Source organism: Humulus lupulus, chromosome 6 (genome assembly GCF_963169125.1).
Source record: "Humulus lupulus chromosome 6, drHumLupu1.1, whole genome shotgun sequence".
Taxonomy (NCBI): Eukaryota; Viridiplantae; Streptophyta; class Magnoliopsida; order Rosales; family Cannabaceae; genus Humulus; species Humulus lupulus.
The window spans coordinates 109,235,305-109,258,880 of record NC_084798.1 but is presented as its reverse complement, the minus strand read 5'-3'; positions in this window follow the sequence as shown (position 1 = coordinate 109,258,880).

Sequence of the window (23,576 nt, the reverse complement as noted above, 5' to 3'; positions counted from 1 at the left end):
ACTGTCGCCACACAATCAGTGCGAATACCACTCATGTCAACTCTACATCATTAGTACGATAATGCTGCTCATTCTCCTTCAACTATCATGACGAATAAGCAATCACCTTCCCAGCCTGCATCAGTACGGGGTATAACCCCTGTCTCAAAGCATCTCAGTAAACCATAATCTTCTCCTGATCTGAAGGAAGACTAAGCATGGCTGAAATAATCAATCGCTGCTTCAACTCTTGAGAGCTGTTCTCACATCTGTTAGATAAAGAAAACTTCAAATTCTTGCCAATAAACTCTGTCAGAGGTGTTGCGATTCTCAAGAAACCCTTGATAAAATGTCAATAGTACCTAGCCAATCCAAGGAAACTCCTAATCTCTAAAGCATTCGTTGGCCTTGATCAATCTCCCACCACCTCAATCTTAGTTGGATATACCATAAATATGTCCTTACTTACAATATAACCAAGAAATTTCTCGTGAGGTAACCAGAACTCGTACTTCTTGAACTTGGCATATAATATGTGTTCCCTCAGCCTTTATAATACTAAACAGAGATGTCGCTCGTGTTCTATCGCTGATTGGGAATAGATAAATATTTCATCAATTTACACAATCACAAACGTGTCCTAATAATCTTTGAACATCCTGTTCATCAAATCAATGATGTTGCTGGGGCGTTAGTTAATCAACAAGATATAACCAAGAATTCATAATGCCCCTACCTCGTGTGAAAGGCTATCTTCAGAATATCGTCCTCTTTGATCCTCAGCTGGTGATAACCAGATCGAAGATAAATCTTGCAGAACATTATCTTACCCTCAACGACCCATCCTTCTTAACAAATAGCACTGACGCATCCCATGGTGAGAAACTAGGTATGATGAATTCCATGTTTGGTAGCTCTTGTAACTGGACCTCCAATTCTTTTAACTCTATCAGTGCCATTCGGTAAGGCTCCTTTGGAAATTTAGGTCTAAACTAATTTCAACATAATTTCTTCAATATGCATTAAAAATGTTTGATCATAGTCACCTTTACATATCATTGGGAAATTCCACTTTAACTATGAAAATGGAGCTTCAACTCCACACTTTTAACAATGTTCATAAGTCTTTCGCACATCATTGGACATCTGTCAGTATTTTTGTTGTACCTCAATTTCAGAGCATTTTAGAGTCCAAATGAGACGCATTTGCACCGCGGCGCTCACCCACTTGAGCCACGAGGCCTTTGCGAAAACACCCAAAAATTCTGCATTTTTCCTGCGATTTCTCAGCTCCAAACTCAACCCAAACAAATTATAAGCAACAACAAGTGTTGTTTTTAACCTAAAGAAGTTATATAACTCTACATACATCCTCTAAACATCAAATCTAAGTCTCAAATTAAGAATTGAAATTCTAGGGTTCTAAAACCCATTTTTCCCCAATTCCGATATCCAAAAAATTAATGGTTTTCTGTTTAAATCTAAACCTCAAATACATTCTTAAACATGTTTCTATCATCAATATACTCATCTAAACAATCGAGGACCATCAATTTATGAAAATTAAGCAAAGCCCCCAAATTCTCATCAAGACACACGAAGAACACAAAGTATAAATTTTCTTACCTTTCTTTGAAATTCGAATCCTAGATGATCATGATGCAACTAGTAGCTATCAAATCCTCTAAGAATCTCGAAATTTGCTTTGCAAATATAAGAATCAAGAGCTTGGATAGAGATAGTTCTAGAGAGAAAAGGAAGAGGAGAAGAAGAACATATGCTTAAAATGAAAGGGGAAAGCTAATGGTCATATTTTCTTTCCATTCACCAAATGACTAAAATGCCCCTCCCATCTCTTTACCCACTTAGTCATCATCAAGGGTAAATTGGTAATCATACAACTATTACTAACTACCTCAAATAATAATTCATACCTAACCCAAGTCGAACTTTTCCCTTTGTGAAATTCCGCTATTATCGCTTCAAAGAATCTACTATTGTTGAAAATCAATAGAATGTATAAACATATAAATCACATAGATATCCTCTGTGGGTTAATTTACAAATATCTCCATTCTCACAATATACAAGTCACACATAATTCATATAACATACATATATGAAATCACATAGTTCCCATATTGAACATCGTACCCGTGGTGAGTCCAAATTGCCAAAATGATATTTCCTTAACAAAACGTATATTACAAAATCGTTCGATATTTGTCACATTTTCATATAATAAGGAAATTCATCTACGATTGTAAAATGGAGCTCTAGTTCCACAGTAGAAATTTTTTGACGTTTCAAAGCTATGAGTATTTTTTTCGTACCTCAATTTAGAAACTTCCAAATTGCACAAAATTTTATATTTAGATGCGTAAGAAGGAGGGAAACAACTATTGTGGTTGCTATCTTCGAGGATATCGTATTTTTTATTTTCTAAAAATTACTGAAATTCAGTATATCGAAATTGAATTTTTCTGAAAAGGGAACCCCTTTGGAAATTTAGGCCTGATCTAATTTCAACATAATTTCTTGGATATGCTTTGAAATCATTCAATCTTTGCACCTTCTCATATCACAGGGAAAAACATATTTGAAAGTGAACATGGAGCTCTAACTCAATAGTTGAATTTTTTTTACATTTCCAACCAAATGTTCACAAGTCTTTGGCTCATCGTCGGACATTTATCAGTATTTTTGTCATACCTCAATTTAGACACCTCTGTTGACTGCCTTTTTTGCTATCAACCTAAACTAAGAACTTGACAGAAATTAGAAGAAAATGACACATAGATTTTATGTGGTTCAAGCTATAAAAGAGCCCTACACCATGATTCTTTGATATTAGTGAGTTAGAAATTTGTTTGAGCCAACTTCAATGGATTCTTAGACAGAGTATATATTACTCTGAGTTAACAATGCTCTAACTAGCCAAATTTCTGAATCCTTTTGAGGCATTGGTCATTAATGCCTTCAATTAATACAACATTCCTCATTATTAGGGGAGTAAACTGCTAATTAATTACATAGGGATGCACTAACAAAGACCATGGGCCCAGGTGGATCGCACGGGGACCATTTTTAGAAAGTTTCCTACCAACTTTATGGGGAACAGGTATCTGACCGTGTCAGGATACGATGCACGTTCGTCAATGTCAGGTTGTGTTGTGGGAAATTCTGACTGTCGAGAGTACAAACTGGACACGACTAATCAAGGCTCACTAAAAGTTGTTAGATGATCTGGTGGGCCACAACTGCGGTAACTGACTCTTGGCAACCACTCCATATCCGAGGACAAGTATCCTAAACTTGGGAGATTAGCGAATGAAGAGAGCAAGGACCACCTAAATCATTCTCGGGGCGTGAATTTACTAGTGAAAACACAGACAACATTTCCCCCTAGTCTTCACTTGTCTTCGGATAGTGGAGACTTAGATTAAGAAGAGCAATTCGAAACGTCTTCGAGAGGAGACGCTTGGGCTCTTCATGTAGTCACTCTTGGAAAAGGTAGTGCCACGTGTTGACTCCCTATTTTTGGGCCCATCAATTTGTCCCATTAATAAGGAGTCCATTCCACTCCCCAAAATGTCTAAGCCGTACCCTAGGTGTCCTTTCGCTCCATATATGAGGCATCCTTTTCCCATGCTAATGATTACGATCTGCGCCTCTTGAATTCTAACTGTTGGATTTCTCTCGTGTGCCTATGTCAAAGGAAATCAACGGTCAGGGTGGAGTTTCTTCCACCCCAAGTTGTTCGAGTATAAAACTTCGATAATCGCCTCTCATAAATAAAATTTTAGCATTCAAAATTCAAAACATTAGAACCTTCAAAACCTCTCTTCCCCTTCACTACCTTGTTTCCCTGCTTTCCCCATTTTTTGAGTTATCGATGCCCTAGACGGCTTATGAGAATCATCATATTTCTTGTAAGACAACAAGCATTTTTTCAAAGTCCGGAATCACTTCAACAATTACAAGATTTTACTTTCGAGTAAGTATTACTTCTATCTCTTGTTTGACTTTGAGCACATTTTTGAATTCTGCTGAGGGTTTAGGTGCATGCCTAGGATTTTGAAATTTTTGTGCTTTAGAGGTCATTTTGACCTCTTTTAGACCCTTTTTGGGTACATTTTGATGTTAAAAATGGTTAAAATAGCCCCTTACACTCTATATGCGTCTTTTCACAATTCTAAACATCTGACTGGAATCTGAAAAATTCCTAGATTTTGACGATGTTCATAATTTTTTGTGGTGCTCTCATGTGGCCATTCTTTTACCCCAAAGACATCCCATTTCGCTTAGAAATTTTCCTTCTAATCTTTCCAAGGAGTTTTCTTAGGGGTTCATGTCCTCGGCCTATTTTCTTCGAGTCATGACGCTAACTACTTGGTTTCTTGTTTCAGATGTCCAAGGAGCTTCAACAACTACATCAGCTGACGTTCTACACGTTTGACTCTGAGATATTGGAGATGACCCGAGAGGCAGGAACACTTTCCAAGAAGAGAAAACATGCAGAGAGTATTCAGACTCTCATGGTAAGGGAAGATAACCCCTGGCGGCGAAGAGGCCTCTTCGACACGATGTCTTGGAGGAAGAGGCAAACTCAGGCCCTCTACTGTCAGACCAAACATATATTGCCATTGTGGGTTTTGAGGCGAAGGTGACCTCTAGAAAGCTTAGAAACTAAGGAGCTCTGGATAAGATTGTAACCTACCATTAGATGGACACTACTACAATGTGGGGTTGCCTGTCATGGGAGGACGAGATAGCGCATGAGAGCATCCACAGCCTCAAGGCCTGGACCACGTCTCATCCTCAAGCTGGTTCAGCTTTGCCATTACACATGTACTATGTGGACTTTTTGAAGTTCTTTGTCATAGGTCCATTCCTGGTATCCCCGAACGGACATTAGGTGCCGGCCGCGCAGTACATTTTGTAGAAGAGGTTGAACTAGCTCGCTCCTTCTCCAACTTAGATACTGTACATCTATAGCTACTAACCATGCTCAAAGAATGTTTACCGGAATGGGTACTACACACTGATGAAGCATATGCACCCGGGGATGAAGTACAAGGCCCTGTGCAACAATGAGAACCATACGAGGGATTACAAGGACCACTTCTTCTTGGCAAGTTGCTTCCCCACACGAACCAACCTGACTCTTCTCTTGGACTTCGCCAGGGTTGGTAAGAGTCACTTCTCGGGTTATTCAATTTATTAGTCCTCCCCTTGTAGTTCCTCCTTAGTCTCAATTGTTTCTTTTTAGGTCCCTTCCACCGCACACCTTTCGTTAAAGCCTACAATGAAAGGTTTAAGAAAATGAATGTAGTCCCCAGGAAGAGATAAATCTTGACTTCCTCGTCACTGAGGCCCATCTTGAATAGTATGGTCTACTTCAGGAAGATCAAAGGATAAGCCACGTGGTCCTCACTAACTTTCATGAATCAAAGAAATCACTTAATGAGGGGAGGCTTCATAGGTAGTATATCGCGGTAAAGGCCGAATACTAGTATGAACAACGTCTCCTTGAGGAGGATATAAAGAGCGTACTCACGATCCAAGTCGCCACGGAGGCAAAAGAAGATGAGGAGTTTGAAGCTGAGCTCAAGGCTTGGATCAAATCATCCTTCGTGCCTCAAGGTCAATCCCCAATATTTGTTAACTATGCTCATCACATAGGGGAGCGAACTAGTCCTGACCACTCCTTATTCTCGCCATCATTCCTCGAGTGTGGACAAGTTTCAAAGTGTTCTTAGACTGATGAGGAGTGCCAGGACTACGAAGACCTTATTGAAATTTTTCTCTGTCATCTAAAGAGGAGGAAACACCCTGAGGCTTGTGCCTCTGGATGAGGAAACGTCCATGCACACGATATGTGTTCATCAATACAAAACCAACACAACATAGGAGATGGGCCAACTCATTCGTGAGTTTTCCAATTCTGCTCTTCACCTGGAAGAGCCTTATAATGGTGGGGCTCTCGATGAGATTTTCTTTTGTGTCTTGCATGCATGTTTGTTTTTTATAGATATCTTCCTTTACTTTCCTCTGAAGACCAACCTTATATGTTTCTCTGTGTAGAAAGTATGGGCCTGTCCGACATGGTCAAGTAGAAGCATCAGAGGGTGATGGGGCCCTCTCAAATAGAAACCCTAGAGGCGTTAGCCACAGTGCCCTTACCCTCGGCGTCCACGCTATTAGCTCCGGTGGTCAGTCCTCCACCTCTGACAGTTCCCGAAGTCCCGAAAGTTGCTCTGTTGGCCACACCTCCGAGGCCAACGGTTACCGAAGAGGTCATTGACCTCGAGGTCTCCCCTCCTCGAGATGAGGGGCCCTTTCGAAAGGGAAAATAAGTACATTCTAGGGTATCGGCATGTCCTTCGGTCAGGACACCTCGCCTAGTGGTCTTTCCTGAGCACTTCGAGGGGCAAAACGTAGAAAATCACAAACGAGTAGTTGACTACTTCAATGTCTGTCGTGAGGAAGGCAACAAGGATTTCAAAGTCCTCATGAGAAGAGTCGGAGAAAAGGCGGCCCGCAGGGTCCGATTGCTCCATCTAGCTGCGAGGAGTTGGAGAATCTCCTCGTGGGAAAAGTTGGAGAAAAGACGACCCACCTCGCCGCAGAACGGCTCTAAGGACTTGCGGGGTCGCTGTGCGACATGCCCTTCTGTAGCTTCACTAGTTGTAGAAGTGACAACTAGATCTCACTGATTGCTGCTAGTCGCCACATATCCCTGAGGGTAAGTCTAAAAAAACTTCAACTCCCCATTTTTATTTTTAGCTCATTTCTTTATGAAGCTAACATGTATTGTTTTGGTGCAGAATGCGGCCTTCAAAAACCAGCTTGGGGACATCGTGACCATGTGGTGCTCGACGTAAAGGAACTTCATGAGGAGAAGGAACAACTAAAGGAGAATGCAGTCCCATTGGCAAAGTACACACTGCTCTAGAAAGACTTGGAGGATCTGAAGGTTGTGCCTTAGAGTAGGAGACTCGACTGGCCACAGAACATTCGAAGCTTTTCTCTCTCGAGGACACTTATGCAAATCTACTAGAAGATGTCGCGGGTCAGACACCGTGGAGGAGTCCAAATACAAGTTGTCAACGGAGCTCACAGCTGTTTGGGAGAAACTCTGCCTGAGCCACGAGGAGTCCTCAGCTCGTGCCACCAAACTGGCCAGAGTCTGGGAGGAGTCCCCCTCTCATCCCTAGACCGTCGCTCGGGAGGAGTCCCCCTCTCGTGCCAAGACTCCGAGCAAAGGACCTTGAGAGGGATCTCGATGTGATGGCAGATGACACCCTATTTGTGGCATGGCAGAGAAACAGGGACATGGATCTGTCATTCACTGAGGATCCGAACATACGGATGATGCTCAGGGAGCGCCTGCAGGCCGAGGAGGCAAGCCAGCCCAGGAGAAGGAAGCTGCGGCAACTGGTCGCACTCCCGAGGTGGTGGCAGAAGTTCCTCCGGGAGAAGGCCTGAAGTGACTTTATTTTTCTTTTCTTTGTTTTATTTAGTATGCCTGCATGCCTTTTTGTTATTGGGGTTAAACAATTAAATGCTTGAACCCTTGAGCTCAATTATAAATACCTTTAAATCTCTATGCAACTTGCACTACTTTTCATGCCATTATTTCCCTTTTTATTAACATTTTACCACTTAATAATTATGCAATTTGGTCTTATTAATTTGGCTAGGTTTTCACGTAACGTAACGTAATACCATGAGTGTTCGAAACCTCAACCTTTTCATGCTTTGTGGACCTCAAGTCTTAGAGACTTAGGTCTTGCACTTGAATCTTGGTGACTTGAGTCTATAAACTTCTTTTAGTGTTTGGATAATCTTAGGCACTTAGTGTTGTCCCTCAGGCCCATAGTCCTTGGGATTAACTTTTAATGCAATGACAAGTTGGAACACTTAACGCAATTCTATGTCCTTGATTCCCAATAACTCAGGGCCTAGGCTATCTATTATACTCAGAGCTTGAAGATCCTTCTTTTTGTATTTAGACGCATTGGGCGTTTAGTGTTGTCTCCCAGGCGTGCAGTCCTCATGATCAAATTTAACGCCTGGTCATGTAGGACACCTGCAGGTTCTACGCTCTCGAGTCTCAACAACTCGGGCCTTAGGAGGTCTTATTACACTACTGTGTTCTAAGGTTCATTTTTAAGTATCTTCAAGACAATAAAATTGGGCATTTAGTGTTGCTTCTTAGGCTCGTTGTTCTCTAGAATAACTTTAACACCATTCAGTATTTTTTACTGCCAATCACATAGGATCTAGGAGCTCAGATTTATGGAGATAATTTCACCCCGGGGCGCACTGTACCCGGGATGCTATCCTAGGCTTTACGACATGGAAGTGGTGAACCCGTTGTCATGTGCTATATGTCCCTGGAGCATGAAACTGAGTCTCACGTGCTTAGATCAGGCCTCTTGATGTTAGATTTTTGTTCACACCTCTGCCAGCACTCACATTACTTGGATATCTCATCGTCAGGGTAATTTTGTTTGGGTTGTGCCCAAGTATAAATGACTCATAAATTCATTCACATCTCCAAGATTGGGACCTAGTCTTTGTTCCTTGAGCACGCACGGTCCTCTGTTGAATACATTAGGTCCAAACTCGCGCTACTTGGATTTTCTGATGCTAGGAATTTTCCCAGGTATTAGCTTAGGGGTCCCATGACACTTAGGTTGGTTTGATCATTAACTAGCTTAGCTTCCTAGGCCATTGACTCACTGTGTTAGGTCCAACCTCGAACAATTAGGATTTTCTAATCTTCGAAGTCCCGTAACACTAGGCCTACTTCGCTCTTGACAAGCTTAGTTTCCTAGTTCGGTAGGCCCGAGTACAGATGACTTAGTTTTTGTTCACATCTCAAGATTTAAGGAATTTTTTCAAGGCTCCTCGAGCATAACGTCCTCGGGAGGAAACCCAAAGTTCCATCTCGCACTACTAGGATCTTTAAGTCATGGACTTCCCCAAACTTTGCTTGGTTCCCTAGATTTTTCTATTCTCTTGGTATTGACACTAGGCTTACTCCGCTCATGACAAGCTTAGTTTCCCATGCCATCCTCTGCGAGACACTACTTTGCGAGGCTGCCCTAAGCCCATGCGCCCCAAGTGATCGAAGACTAGTCTGTGTTCACTTGTCTAGGCCAGCGAGTGGGAGCCCTACGAGTAGTACATATAGATTTAAAAAGGAAACTAAACTATAAGAATATCCTTTTAAATTTTCCACCTAGTTTTGTCTAAACGGTTTCCATTACTTGTGCCTAGAGGCTACAAAATAATTACATAATTGAACAAAAATACAACACTCATCTCACTGGTAATACCGTCAGAGATGGTCATCATTCCAGGCATGGGGTACTAACTCCCCACCAAATCAGGCAAGCATGTAAGTCCCGGGACATACAACTCTCTTGACTTGGTACGGACCTTCCCAATTAGGGCCTAACACTCCAGCACCAGGATCTCTGGTGGCTAAGAAAACTATTCGCAACACCAAATCTCCGACCCCAAATTTTTTATCCTTCACTTTGGAGTTAAAATATCTAGCTACTTTCTGTGGTAGTATGCTACTCGAAGTTGAGAAGCTTCGCGGAGCTCCTCCTCTAGATCCATAGACTCCCGAAGTAAAGTGTGATTTGTGGTCAGATCATACGTATATCTCCAGTGCGTGGAGATTGCTGCCTCAACTAGGAGCATGGCTTCATACACATACGCCATGGAGAATGGCGAGTAGCCGGTGGAGGTCCTGGTAGTGGTGCGGTAACTCCACAATGCCTTAGGCAGATCCTCGGGCCAATCATATTTTGCTTGCTCCAGTCTTTTCTTCAATGTGTCTTTAAGCATCTCGTTGACTGCTTCCACCTAACCATTTACCTACGGGTAAGCTATGAAGGAGAAGCTCTTCACCACCCCATGTCTTCAACAGAAATTCGTGAACAACTCACTGTCAAACTATAGGCCATTGTGAGAGACTATCTTCCTCAGGAGCTCATAGTGACAAACAATACTCTTGATGACGAAGTCCAGTGCCTTCTTGGAGGTGATGGTAGCAAAGGGTTCGGCCTCAACCTACTTCTTGAACTAGTCAACAACCACAATTTACATATTTCACTCCTCCTTTCCCTACAGGCAAGGACCCAATAAGGTCAATGCCCAAGACTACGAAGGGCCATGGACTCGTCATCTGAGTGAACTCATTTGGAGGAGGTTGGGGTATGCTGGCAAAGGGTTGGCACTTGTCACACCTCTTGACGTAATCCCTTGCATCACCATTCATATTGGCGTTGAAGTATCCTTGTCTCAATATTTCTTGGCGAGGCTCTGCGCCTGAGTGTGGTCCCCACAAAAGCCTTCATGTACTTCCCAGAGTATAAGACTGGCTTCTTTCTTGGACACACATTGGAGTAACGTCAACGAGTACCATTGCCTGTATAGTTTACTATCCATGATGACGTACCGAGGTGCCTGGTAAAACAACTTCTAAGTTGCTTTCTTGTCTTGCGGTAACTCAGCAAATACAAGATACTTCATAATGGGCTTCATCCAACCATTCTGGGACTGGACCGCTTCTACCTCCTCGGGGGATGAGATGCTTGGAGCAACCAAGTAGTCAATAGGGACAACATTGATTAACTCAGTGTCCTTGTGTTTACCGAGTTTTTCGGAAACGAATACAAACAGAATAATAAAAAGATAAGAACTGTAGAAATGCTGAAATATAACTAAACAAACAGTGTTTTTACGTGGTTCAGGCGTTAACAAGCCCTAGTCCACGAGTCGATGTTATTATACTTGGAAAAGGTTACAGTAAGATGGCTGGTGCACAAGAACTTCACACACTCACAGTGTTTCTCTCGGGTTCTCTTGAAGAAGATGAAGCTAGAGAGATTTTAGTAGAGTTTTTGCTATGTGATTTGTTGGTCGTCCCCCTTCTTGTAAAATGAAGGGGTCTTTATAGCTAGGGTTTCGGATTAGGGTTTTTCTCTACGTACATGAGCCTTAGTTACACCAGCCATAAATAGGGGATACAACTACTGTAGTAGCATGGCTACAAGACTCTATGTGGGTATATTTACGTGAAAGTATGGGGAACACACAAAGTCAGCCGTCTTTTCCAAGTTGTCAGCGGAACAGTAGGCGAAAAGGTACCCTTAGGCGTGCTGGGATGTGTGCGGCTTTGACCTGACGGGCGTGTCAGGCGGGATCCTGTGTCAGACGGATATCATTCCAAATATGCCTTCTCCCGAACTCGACCGTTCGGTTTTGTTCTGTGCGAGGCACGGAACTGTTTCCGCGGAGACCACTCGAAGAGCTTCTCCTGGAAGGGGCTTCCCCGAAGGATACCCCTTCGGGAGTCCGGGAGAGCCGACGAGTTTCTGTGTTGTGCTTGCTTGGAAGAGTAATTCGGACACTAAACAGGAGAGGCGAAGCCTTTCTGTCCATCCGCGAGCTCTGGTCACCTACCGTGAAAGACATCGATAATTCTACTTCCCCGAGGACATCAATCTAAACGCTATCCGGAAATCTAGATAACATTTACCCCCCAAGGTCACGGAGCTTCGAGAGATCCGGGAGCTTGTACAGTCCTCCGGGTATTTCGGTCTCTTAGATTAGGCGAGGGGCCACCTTCTGTGTTCCCGGAAGAGTTCCTTTTTCCCGCCTGAGTGTTAGTATGAAAAAGAAAGGGAATTTCTTCAGTTTGAACTCAAGTACTCAAGTGCGGCAAGGACCACGTGTCATTCTGGAATGGTTCTGCGACCAAGACGTGTGCGTGAGGCGACTGGTTGAGTATGCGTGCGTCAGTCATCTGAATAATGATTTGATGGTTTTTAATGGTACTCCGGGCCCGAGGTGGTGTAATGATGGGAAATAAATACTTTATTCCCATCCGAGGAGTCATAAATAGGATCGTCGCTTCATCTCCAGCCGTTGGATCTGATGCACACGGAATGGGAAGATCGGGACCGTCCATTTGAGGAATCCGAAACGACTTCTTCCCTGCTACAAAAACGAGGGAAAGGACCTTTCTTCCTCTTTACGCTTTCAGATTCTCTATCTTTAGGATTTTCAGATTTCCAAACCTTCGAACTCTCAGGCTTCCCAGCTTACGTTCCCCTGAACTTGCCATTTCTTTTGGTAAGTATCTGGAAACTTTTCTTTTGATTTGGCAGTGGGTTTATTCGCCAAAGTTCCTGGTTTGAATCGTCGTTCGTCTTTGCAGCTTTTACTCCTCGCGATCGTGCTGTGCAGTGATCCAGTTACTCCTTCAACCTCCAACTACCCGAATATTAGTAAGTATTTCTACTTTGCTCTTTCCTCCCAAACCTTAGGTTGTTGGTAGTTGTTAGAGTAGAGGTTTCTGCCATTATCGGTTATGTGCATGCGTGAATAGGGCTTTGGTAGGCATGTGATTGATGTGAGTCGATAAGTAGCCTTTTTTGCATGCTTGGGCGATCTGCGTTCGGAAAGTCGTTCCTTGTTTTGCTGTTTTAGGGCATAAGCATGAACTCCTTTAGGGTGTTTTTCTCTGGAAAAACACTTCTTTTGGTGGGCTTAGGCTCGAAGTCGGAGTCTGGTTCCTTGCTGCCCTTTGGGTGGCATGGTGCCAATCCCTCGGTAAGCTCGGTGGGAGCCTCTCCAAGCAGTTTTCGGGGAGGGTCTCCCCGACGCCTTTGATACCACTAGGGTATGACAAGGGTGCTGACTGCTTAGAGTGTTTTCTTCTTTCTTTCTTTTGTCCAGTGACGAACATCTCAAAGGAACAACTCCTTGCTGTGGGGGAGGCTGATTCTGCCCAAGAGAAGGGTTCCCCTGTCGCTGGTGCAAAGGGGAAAGGAAAGGCGAAAGTGGTCGCGGCTAGTCCACCGACTTCCAATAGTTCCATCTGGGAGATGGACCAGAAGTCGAACCTTTTTAGGAATTATGGCATGCTGGAGATGTATTCCTCCGAGGCAGGCCTGAAGAACATCCCAGGTCTGATGTGGCATCGTCTGTCGGTGCTGGGCGAGTCGGCTAGCCAGAGTCACGAGGGCTTCGGTGCCTGGAGCTGGGCACACATAGTGTGTGGGGCGCACTTGCCCCTAAGGAGCTACTTTGCCAATTTCTGTGTGAAGGCGGGGATTTCCCCCTTCCAGTTGATTCCTCCCAGCTACAAGCTCCTAGCAGGGTGGTTCATCTTTTGCAAGTCCCGGAAACTGGAAGCTCCTACCCCGGAGGAGGTGCTGTACTTCTACGGGTTGAAGTCTCAGCCTATGAGGGGTCATTCAGACAAGGTGGGGTTTTACAGGCTGGAAAGGCACCCGGACGTGATGTGCCCCACCTGTCATACCGCGAGGGTTCCAGACCTCCGGGAATACTGGTTCCTGACGACTGGCTTTCCGCTGAAGAGGGTGCCAGCCCTATCTTTGGACTTCAAAATCCCTGGTAAGTGCTCCTTCCTCTCCTTTTCAACTTTGTTTCTTTACGTTTGATTTGCCTTTTGGGAGGATCTCTAACGCTTGTATTTGATTTTTGCAGAAGTCGTTCCGCAGACACCTCGCTGCGCAGAGATGATAAGGAGGTCCAAGTTCTACGAAGGGCTTTCTGAGGAAGAGTTGAAAGTGGAGGGACTTGTGACCTCCGAATCGTTGAGGGAGTATGGGTTACTTGCCTCCTTCCAAAACATCGAGCCAGTGAGTGGCAGGGGGCAAAGTCAGGTGTCAGCTGACATCCGGGAGCAGATTGCCCTGGAGCTGTCCAAGGTGATCACCCAAGCAGCCCGGGACGAAAATACTTTATCTCCTAGTTGGGCGGAGAGGTTCCCCGCCCCCCCAGCCGGAGGAAGAGGAGATCGAGGCTCGCCACGCCGCGGCTTACCCTAACGAAGGGGCTCCGGGGGCTAGTACCTCCGGGAGAGGTAAGACTAGTTTTCGATTGATCCACACCCCCAGCCTGTCTGAGGTTTCCCGGACCTCTCAGATGGGGTTTGATCCCCGTTTCCTTAGGCTAGATCCGCGTAGGATACCCTTCGACAGATATTGCGATAGGGTAGATGAGCTCCTCGGGTGTCTGAGTGATGGTAGTCTGCCAGAAGGTGTCATCATGGTTGACCCTTCTTCCCTCAGCATGTCATTCCCGGACTTCAAGGAGTACGGGAGCTTCCTGGAGCAGGAAGCGATGTTTTATTTTGCTCGGGGAAGGCCATCCACGTTTCTCGTGCATGGTCGTCCCTTTCAAACTTTTCTTTTTCTTGTTTCTTGTTCCCTGCTGGCGGGCTTGCTTGTGCTTTTATGTTGTTGATTGTCTTGTCTTCCGCTTATCTTCTTTCTCATTGCTTGTTGATTCGTTAACCTTGCTTTGTACGTTTCTTGCAGAGTATCCAGAAGCCAAGATGTTGGGGAGGGTTACTTGGCTCATTAAGAAGGCTGCCACCAGCCAAGACCCGTCCACGGGGTAAGGACGGAAGACCGAAGGCTGGTAGGGGAGGTAAAGCTGCCTCCCCCAAGAAGACAAGTGGCGAGGCGCAAGCGTCTCCGAGGGTAGAGAAGTCTCCTGCTGACGGGCCTTCCGAGACTATGATGGTCTCGAGTAGCAGCAGCGACGGGGAAGGGCTTGTGTTCCCCGTGAGGACAACTGGGGTGAGCAAGCGTCCCGGAGAAGATGCTGAGGGCGCTAAGAACAAACGCCTTAGACACTCTTCTCCCGGTCGAAGGCAACAACAACAGCAACGATAGCAACCACAACTACAACAACAGCAGCAACAAGAGCAACAGAGACAATCACCAACGTCACAGCGGCAGCAACAACAACATCCAAACCAGCAGCAGCAACAAGGGCAATTACTTCTGCTGCCGCAGCAGCAAAAGCAACAGACCGGGGCCTAAATACCCCATCTGCCTCCTCCTCCAGCCCAAAGGGGGTCCACCCTTCCGGGGTCTCCTTCTTCTCAGACAACCAACCTTCCTCTGCCTGGCCTGAAGTTCCACTTTCCGCGGAAGCCAACCAGTTTCCCCGCTGCTCTCCTGGAGGGTGTAAGACGGGCCGATAGTTTTTTGAAGAGGCGGTTAGAGGCGGAGAAGGCTGTTACTCAGGGAAGGGCAGATAACTTGTCTGCCGTGAAGAGAGCTGAGCTGGCCGAAGGGGTGAGATCCCTTCACCCGGCCGGAGCGGTTTTGGATGGTCCAGCCTTGGAGAAGAGGCTGGTGCCTAGGCTCGGACGTGCATTGGCGCCGTTCGGAGCTGAGATGATGGAGGACATGGCCCTGAGCTTATGCGAGCTCAATTCTGAGAAATGGGCCATCAGTAGCAGTAAGGATCCGCTGTTGCTGACACACGCTGTGAAGCAGCAACTGTCCGGGGTAAGCCGTCAGTTGTTATTTTTTGGGATCATCTGTCTTTTTGTCCGGCTTTAGCTCATTCTGTTGTCTTTCCTTGCAGGCCTCTATGATCGCGGAATGCTCGTTCCGGGAGGTTGGTGCAGTTCTGGTTCAACTGGAGGAGAGCCAGCTGGCTCGCCAGGCCTTGGAGGCGGAGAAGCAGAAACTGACCCAACAGGCCTTGGAGGCTTCGGAGAAGATTGATCAGGCCCGGCGCACGGCTGAGGAAGAGGCGGACAAGAAATATCTTGCCAAATATCAAGAGTACCGGGCCAAGGCAGAGAATGAGTTTAGACAGCGGTCGGATGGGATGAAGGCCGAAAACTCCAAGCTCCGGGAAGGGCTGTCCCAAGCTAAGGTGGAGAAGGATACCCTGGAAGCTCGCTTGCAATCAAAAAATGATCTCCTCCTTAAGCAGCAAGAGGAATATTCCACTCTTCAGAGTAAGCTGCACGAGGAGGAGCAACTCCATAAGAGGAGCAGGGATCTCGTGTCTATGCTGCAGTTGGGGCTCGCCAAGAAGGATAAAGAGATCGGGGCCTTACAATTCACTGCCAGGGGGCATGTGACCGAGAAGCAATCCGTGCTGAGCCAAAATAGGGAGCAGCGCAAGGAGATTGATTCTCTTAAGGGGGAGCGTGATGCCTCCAAGGCCGAAATGGAAAAATTGAGGGCTCAACTAACTGTCGCGGAGGCACAGCTGGCAACCTCCGAGGCGGAGCGCTTGAAGGAGAAGGAGGATGCTGAGGTGATACTGAACAGGACGATTAATATATCGCATGTGGTCCTCATGCATCAACTCTGGAAAGTGAACCCGGAGGTATTAGGCTATCTGGGAGTTGATGCCGAAGCCATGAAGGAGAAGCTACTCGTGTGGGATCAAGGCCCAGAGGCGTACGTCCAAACTTACAACATTGACGAACGTGCTGGAGCTCCTGAGGTGGGAGATCCCGGAGAGGCGGGGACCTTTGAACCTTCTCATGACAAAGTTTCGCCTTCCAATGAGCCGACTCCGCCAGCCTCAGTTGAAACCGATGCCCCCGAAGCTGCGGTCGTGGAAGCTGTAGTTACCCCCAATGCTTGAAGGGGTTTTATCTTTAATTATTTTTCATTTTTAGTTTTTCATTGCGGACATATTTGCCATAATTATAGCATTCTCCTTTCTTTTCTGCCGAGTTCTTTATTTATCTTTGCGCTTAGGGTAGACATTTATACGGTAGAAACTGTTGTAGGGGCGTATGAGGTTTTGGTTCCAACGGCCAAAACCTATGCACTTCCCACTTGAAGCTTTAACGGATGATGTCTTTTCCCACGTAGTTTCTAGGTTACGAAGGTTTCCTGGTTCCAACGGCCAGGCTCCTTTCACCGTATTTTAGCTTTCCTGAGGCAAATAGCCAATCCCGGGACTTGTAGTTATACTGTTCGCTGGGATTGCTAAGGTGAGCCGTTCCATGGTTTGGAACGGGAGTTCTTTTGGTGAGCGTCGCTAGACTTAAGGTTAGATCTTTGCGAAGCAAAACTAACTGTTGTTGCGAACCTCATGGTGGCTGACTTCAGGGACCTGGCATGGAGCCCTGCGAGGCAAGGCTCATTGCTGTCGGGGAAATCGCCACGCCCACCAGGTGTGATCCCGGAGCAGGGGCTTTGCGAAGCAAGGCCGGCTGTGAGTGGGGGATCGACCATGTCTGCTTCTGGAGCTGAAACTTGCAATGGCCAAGGAGCTCGCCATGCATTATTTTGTGAGATCCGGAGTTGGAGCCTGCGAAGCAAGGCTTACAACGGTCGCGGATCTTGCCATCTTTCGCCTTGCGGGACCCGGAGCTGGAGCTTGCGAAGCAGAGCTTTACAGCGATCACGGATCTTGCCATCTTTCGCCTTGCGGGACCCGGAGCTGGAGCTTGCGAAGCAAAGCTCTACAGCGCTCGCGGATCTTGCCATCTTTCGCCTTGCGGGACCCGGAGCTGGAGCTTGCGAAGCAAAGCTCTACAGCGCTCGCGGATCTTGCCATCTTTCGCCTTCCGAGACCCGGAGCTGGAGCTTGCGAAGCAAAGCTCTACAGCGATCGCGGAGTATTCTGCAAAGGACTTGTCAGGGAGTTGGGGGTGTTTTGGCGTAGCTCTATGAACGTGCCTCAACCCCCAGTCCCGTCCATCGCTGGGCTACACAGGAGATAATTTTCATGATACATAATGGCAGGCATTTCCATGGCAATTTTCACATAAGCACATAATGCACATATGACACGTAATGCAAGCATGTTCATGGCAACAAATAAACCTAAGCTTAACAATTTAAACATTTCAAACAATTTAAAAATTTCAAACACAATGCTAGCACGTAAGTGGTGTTCTGTGTACGTTTTGTTCAAGGGGCGTATGGCTATGCCTTAGCCATGTATACCCTCCAAGTGAGCGTGGGGTCCGGACGTCTCCGGACCGCGTGGTCACTTGTTAAAACGCAGCTTTGAACACAGGGATAAAAAGTGCAGTAAAAGCGGAGTGAATCTCTCCGTGTTTCATTAAATTAGCCTGCTAGGCGTGAGTTTTACAACAGGGAGGATTATTTCCACATTTTTCACTTTTGCTAATTTCACCAAGGACTTCCGACTGGATGGTCCAGGGCCTACTGGTAGTAACGGCGGAGGTGCTCCGCGTTCCAGGCGTGCGGGACTTTAGATCCGTCGAGTCTCTTTAAGTGATACGTCCCATGGCCCACTTTTTCTTGGACTTCGTAGGGGCCTTCCCAGTTGGGTCCGAGGACTCCTACTCCCGGATCCTGCGTAGCAGGAAATACTCTCCGTAGGACAAGATCCCCAACTTCGAATGTACGGCTCTTGACTCTCGTGTTAAAGTGTCGGGCTATCTTGCCCTGGTACATTTTTAGTTGGACCTGCGACAGCTCCCGGAGCTCTTCGATCATGTCCAAGGACTCCTGGAGAAGGGCATGGTTTCGGGTAGGATCGTAGGTATCTTTCCTGTGAGAGGGGATCATAGTTTCTACTAGGATGACGGCCTCGCAACCGAAGGTCATGGAATAAGGCGTGTGCCCCGTCGAAGTTCTCTCTGTTGTGCGATAGGCCCAAAGTACTTGCAGAAGTTCTTCCGGCCAGTGAGCCTTGCAGGCTTGGAGTTTTTTCTTCAACGTGGTCTTTAATATTTTGTTTACAGCTTCCACTTGCCCATTAGCCTGGGGTCTGGCGACTGCGGAAAAGCTTTTGATAATTCCATGCGAAGCACAGAAGTTCGTGAAGTGTTCACTGTCAAATTGTTTTCCGTTGTCGGACACAATTTTTCATGGAAGCCCAAAACGACACACTATATTCCTGATGACAAAGTCCAGTGCTTTTTTAGATGTGACCGTGTTCATAAGTTCAGCTTCAGCCCATTTGGTGAAGTAGTCTACCGCGATTATGGCGTACTTCACTCCACCCTTTCCAGTTGGGAGGGAACCTACTAGGTCAATGCCCCAAACGGCGAACGGCCAGGGGCTGGTCATTAGGGTAATTTCTGTAGGCGGCGCTGGCGGAACCTTGGCGTACCTCTGGCACTGCTCACATTTCCTGACATAATCCACACAATCCTTCTTCATGGTGGGCCAGAAGTATCCTTGTCGAAGGATCTTTTTGGAGAGGCCCAGCCCGGAAGTATGATCGCCACAGAAGACCTCATGGATGATGGTGCTGACTTCGGTTCCGGCAACACACCTAAGGAAGGGTATGGACAACCCCCTATGGTAAAGCTTTCCATCCATAACCACGTATCAGGGAGCTTGATATTGGAGCTTCCTTGCGTCAGCTTTATCAGTGGGGAGCTCTCCGGTGGTGAGAAATCTGAGGATGGGTCCTATCCAGGAGTGGGAATGGTCGATGATGGCGTTTATCCTTCGTGTCTCAGTACTGGGGGCTTCTAAGTGCCCGATGGGGACTAAGCCATACTGTTCAATCGCCGGGTCCGTTGCAAGCTTGGCCAGCGTGTACGCGAGTGAGTTCTGGTCCCGGGGGACCTGGCGGATTTGGTAGCCTTTGAAATGCTGCAGTAGGTCGCGGGAGAGAGACACGTAGTCAGCCATCCTTTCGCCTTTCATCTGGTATTCCCCGGATATTTGGTTTACCACAAGTAGGGAGTCGCTGTATACTTCGATTTTTTGGGCTCCGACTTCTCTGGCCAGTCGTAACCCAGCTAACATGGCTTCGTGTTCTGCCTCGTTGTTGGATGCTGGGAACGCGAAACGGATGGCGCTCTGGAGCTGATGCCCTTGGGGAGATATTAGGATGACCCCCGCTCCAGCTCCTTTTTCATTTGAGGCTCCGTCTACATAGACCTTCCAGGTGGGAAGTTCCGGGACAGGATCTTCCGGGAGGTCATTCATTCCCGAGCATTCCACAATAAAGTCCGCGAGAGCTTGACCTTTTATGGAAACACGTGGTTGGTAGTGGACGTCGAACTGGCTCAGTTCCATGGCCCACTTAAGCAATCTGCCAGAAGACTCGGGCTTCTGCAGGACTTGTCGGAGAGGGTGGTTGGTGAGTACTTTGATGGTGTGCGCCTGGAAATATGGCCTCAGCTTCCGTGAAGCAATTAGCAAGCAGAGGGAGAGTTTCTCGATCATTGAATATCTGGACTCGGCGTCCAATAACCTCTTGCTTACGTAATACACAGGGAGCTGGATACGGCCATCTTCCCGGACGAGAGCGGCACTCACTGCGTGCTCAGTCACAGCTAAGTATAAGAAAAACGCCTCTCCTTCGACAGGTTTGGAAAGAATGGGAGCTCGGGTTAAATGTTCTTTGAGGTGTTGGAAGGCTGCTTCGCATTCGGGGGTCCACTCGAACTTCTTGTTTCCTCGCAACACATTGAAGAAGGGGACACACTTGTCAGTGGCCTTGGATACGAAGCGGCTGAGAGCAGCTATCCTTCCGGTAACGCTCTGGACATCCTTATGTTTCTGGGGGGAAGGCATATCTATGAACGCCTTTATTTTCTCAGGGTTGGCTTCCACTCCGCGGGAGCTGACAATGAAACCGAGGAACTTTCCAGACGAGACCCCGAAAGTACATTTCTTTGGATTTAGTTTCATCCCGTACTTTTGGATCACGACGAAAGCTTCCTCAAGGTCGTCACTGTGGTCCCCGGAGGTCTTGGACTTTACCAACATGTCGTCCACGTACACCTCCATGTTCCTCCCCAGTTGGTCCTTGAACATTCTGTTTACTAGACGCTGGTACGTCGCCCCAGCATTCTTCAAACCGAAAGGCATGACCACGTAACAGTAGACACCCTTGTCCATGAGGAAGCTGGTGTGTTCCTGGTCCGCGACATGCATCTTGATCTAGTTGTATCCGGAGTACGCATCCATGAAGGATAAGAGTTTGTACCCGGAAGTAGCATCTACCATCTGATCGATTCGCGGAAGAGGGAAACAATCTTTCGGGCAGGCCATGTTTAGGTCCGTGAAGTCAATGCACATTCTCCAGGACCCATCGGGTTTTGGGACCAGAACTGGGTTGGCCAACCACACGGGATAGTGTGACTCCTGGAGAAAGCCTATGGACATCAATTTGTCCACTTCAGCTTTGACGGATTCGACTCTCACTGGGTCCAACGGCCTCCTCTTTTGGCGAATTGGAGTTGCAGATGGGTCTATGTTGAGTGCGTGGCACGCAACATTGGGATTAATCCCCGTCATATCAGCGTGGCACCATGCCAGGATATCCTGATTATCCTTCACAGTGGCCACGATCTTATCTCGAACGGCCGACGGCAGGTTTTTCCCCACCTGAATGACTTTGGTGGGTTCTCCCGGGCTGAGGATCACCTCTTCGACTTCCTCCATCGGCTCTATTGCTTTCTCGATTCCCACTCTTGGGTCGAGTTCGTCAAAGTATGCCTCCTGAGCACCCCCAGTTTCTGGTAATTCTTCCGCCAAAGGAATGGCAGCAAACGTCTCTTGGACCGTGTAGACGGATCGGACGGAGACGTTATAACAACTCCGTGCACTTCTTTGGTCTCCTCGGAGGGTGCCAATACGCCCATCGTGGCATGGAAACTTCAAACATAAGTGGCGTATCGAGGTTATGGCCCCACAATCGATTAGGACCGGTCGGCCTAAGATGGCATTATACGCCGTGGGGCAGTCGACCACCACGAATGTGCTATGCTTGAAGGCACAAGCGTCGCTTTCTCCTCTGAGGGTGACTGGAAGTTGAATTTTGCCTAATGGCATGAGTGCGTCCCCATTGAACCCTTGAAGCTAGATGGGGCATGGGGCCAGGTCTGTCTCAGTCAATCCGATCGCGTGGAAGGCCGCTTGGAAGAGGATGTTTACGGAGCTTCCGTTATCGACCAAGATCCGTGAGACCTTCTTATTGGCAATCTGGGCTTCCACCACGAGGGGATCGTTGTGGGGGAAGTGCACATGTCGAGCATCGTCCTCCGTGAAGGTGATGGGAAGATCCATCATTCGGGGACGTTGAGCAGGTGATTGAACCAAGGCGCACATCTCCTCGGCGTGTTCTAACTCCCTCAAGTACCTCTTCTGGGAGTTGCGGGTGCTTCCGGCAAGGTGCGGTCCTCCGGAAATGGTGGCTACGTGTCCGTCAACGGGCGGCGGAGCAAGGCCGGGCGGATATGGGTTGCCCGGTCCTGGAGCCAACAAGGCAATGGGCGCCAGAGCGGGTGGAGCAGGAAGCGCCGGGTACTGAGACCCGGGAGCTTGGGGTTGACCGGCTCCAGGAGCGCTAGCGGTCCCCCTCTGTCCCGGGGAATATGCAGCTCCGTGAACTACCCCCTGTCCGGGATAGATAATGGGTATCCTCACCCACTGACCGAGGTGTCCCGCTCTTGCCAGGGACTCGGTCTCATCCTTCAGCTGAAGGCACTCGTTCGTGGTGTGCCCCACGTCTCCGTGGAACTCACACCTTTTATTGGAGTCTCGCGAACGTCTTCCTCCGTGAGACACTTTTGGGGGCTTCCTGTAGTTGACCATATTACAGGTCGCCCGATAGACATTCTCTCGCGAGTCTATTAAACTGGTATATTCCGTGAACTTGGGCTCATAGTCCTTCCGGGGCTTCTTTGAATAGTCTCCCCGGTTGGAGTTTCTTCCGCTTCGTTTGCTCCGCGATTGGCTCAAATTTCGTTCTGGGGCTTCCGCTTGCGGCTGTGGCATGCCAGGAGCGATACTACATCCGGTTTGTACAGCTCCGTACCCAGAGAAATGGGTTTGACTCGGCGTCTGAGCAGACGCGGAAGGCCCGTACACACTTGGAGTGAATTGGGCTCCTGGAAGCGTGAGGGCTGGTGCGGGAGCTTGCGAAGCAAAGCTCGGCGCAGTCACGGAAGGCGTTGGAGCTGGGGGAACTCCAAAGGCCTGCTGGTAGGCATCCTCAAGGTTGATGATTCCCTGTGCCTTTGACATGAATTCGGACAGCGTTTCTGCCCGTCTCCTCTGCATTTCCCCCCATAGCAGGGAGCCGACAGTAAGGCCCGATTGGAGGGCGATCAGCTTCATGTCATCGCTGACCTTGGTCTTTGCAGCAGCTTCCATCATTCTCTGAATGAAAGCTTTGAGGTTCTCAGTGGGCTGCTGCTTGATGTTGGTTAAGGAACCAACCTCCATGTCGTGGTCGCGGGCAGCAATAAACTGCCTCCTGAATGCGGACTGTAGCTCCTTCCAACTGTGGATTGATCCGGGAGCTAATCTTTTCCACCAGTCCTCCGCGGACTTGGTAAGGGTGAGTGAGAAGCACATGCATTTGGCGTCCTCACTGACACGCGCCACTTGCATCATTTTGTTGTATTTAGCTAGGTGGGTACGCGGGTCTGTCCTCCCATCATATAATTCTATGTGGGGCATTTTGAAGTTATCCGGGAGGGACGTTTCCGCGATCCTCCGAATACATGGTTCCGGGTCTTCCTCCTCAGAGTCTGACAGGGCCCCACTTTGCTTCCGGACCAGCTTGATCAAGGCAGCAATCTATTCCTCGAGCCTCTTCGTATCACTCTCCGGGAGGTCACGTCCCCGGAGCTTGTCATTAATATGATTTCGGAGGTCATCTCCCCGAGGCCGGGCCTTTTCTCCTTTGGCCTTTTCATACTTGGCCTCCAACCTTCTTCTTAGGTCCACCGTGGACCAGCTATCTTCGGAGTGCGAGTTCGCAGCCCGACCGTCCTGGTTGACGGAATCACTGGGGCGGTTGTTCCTTCCCCTAGGCCTGGG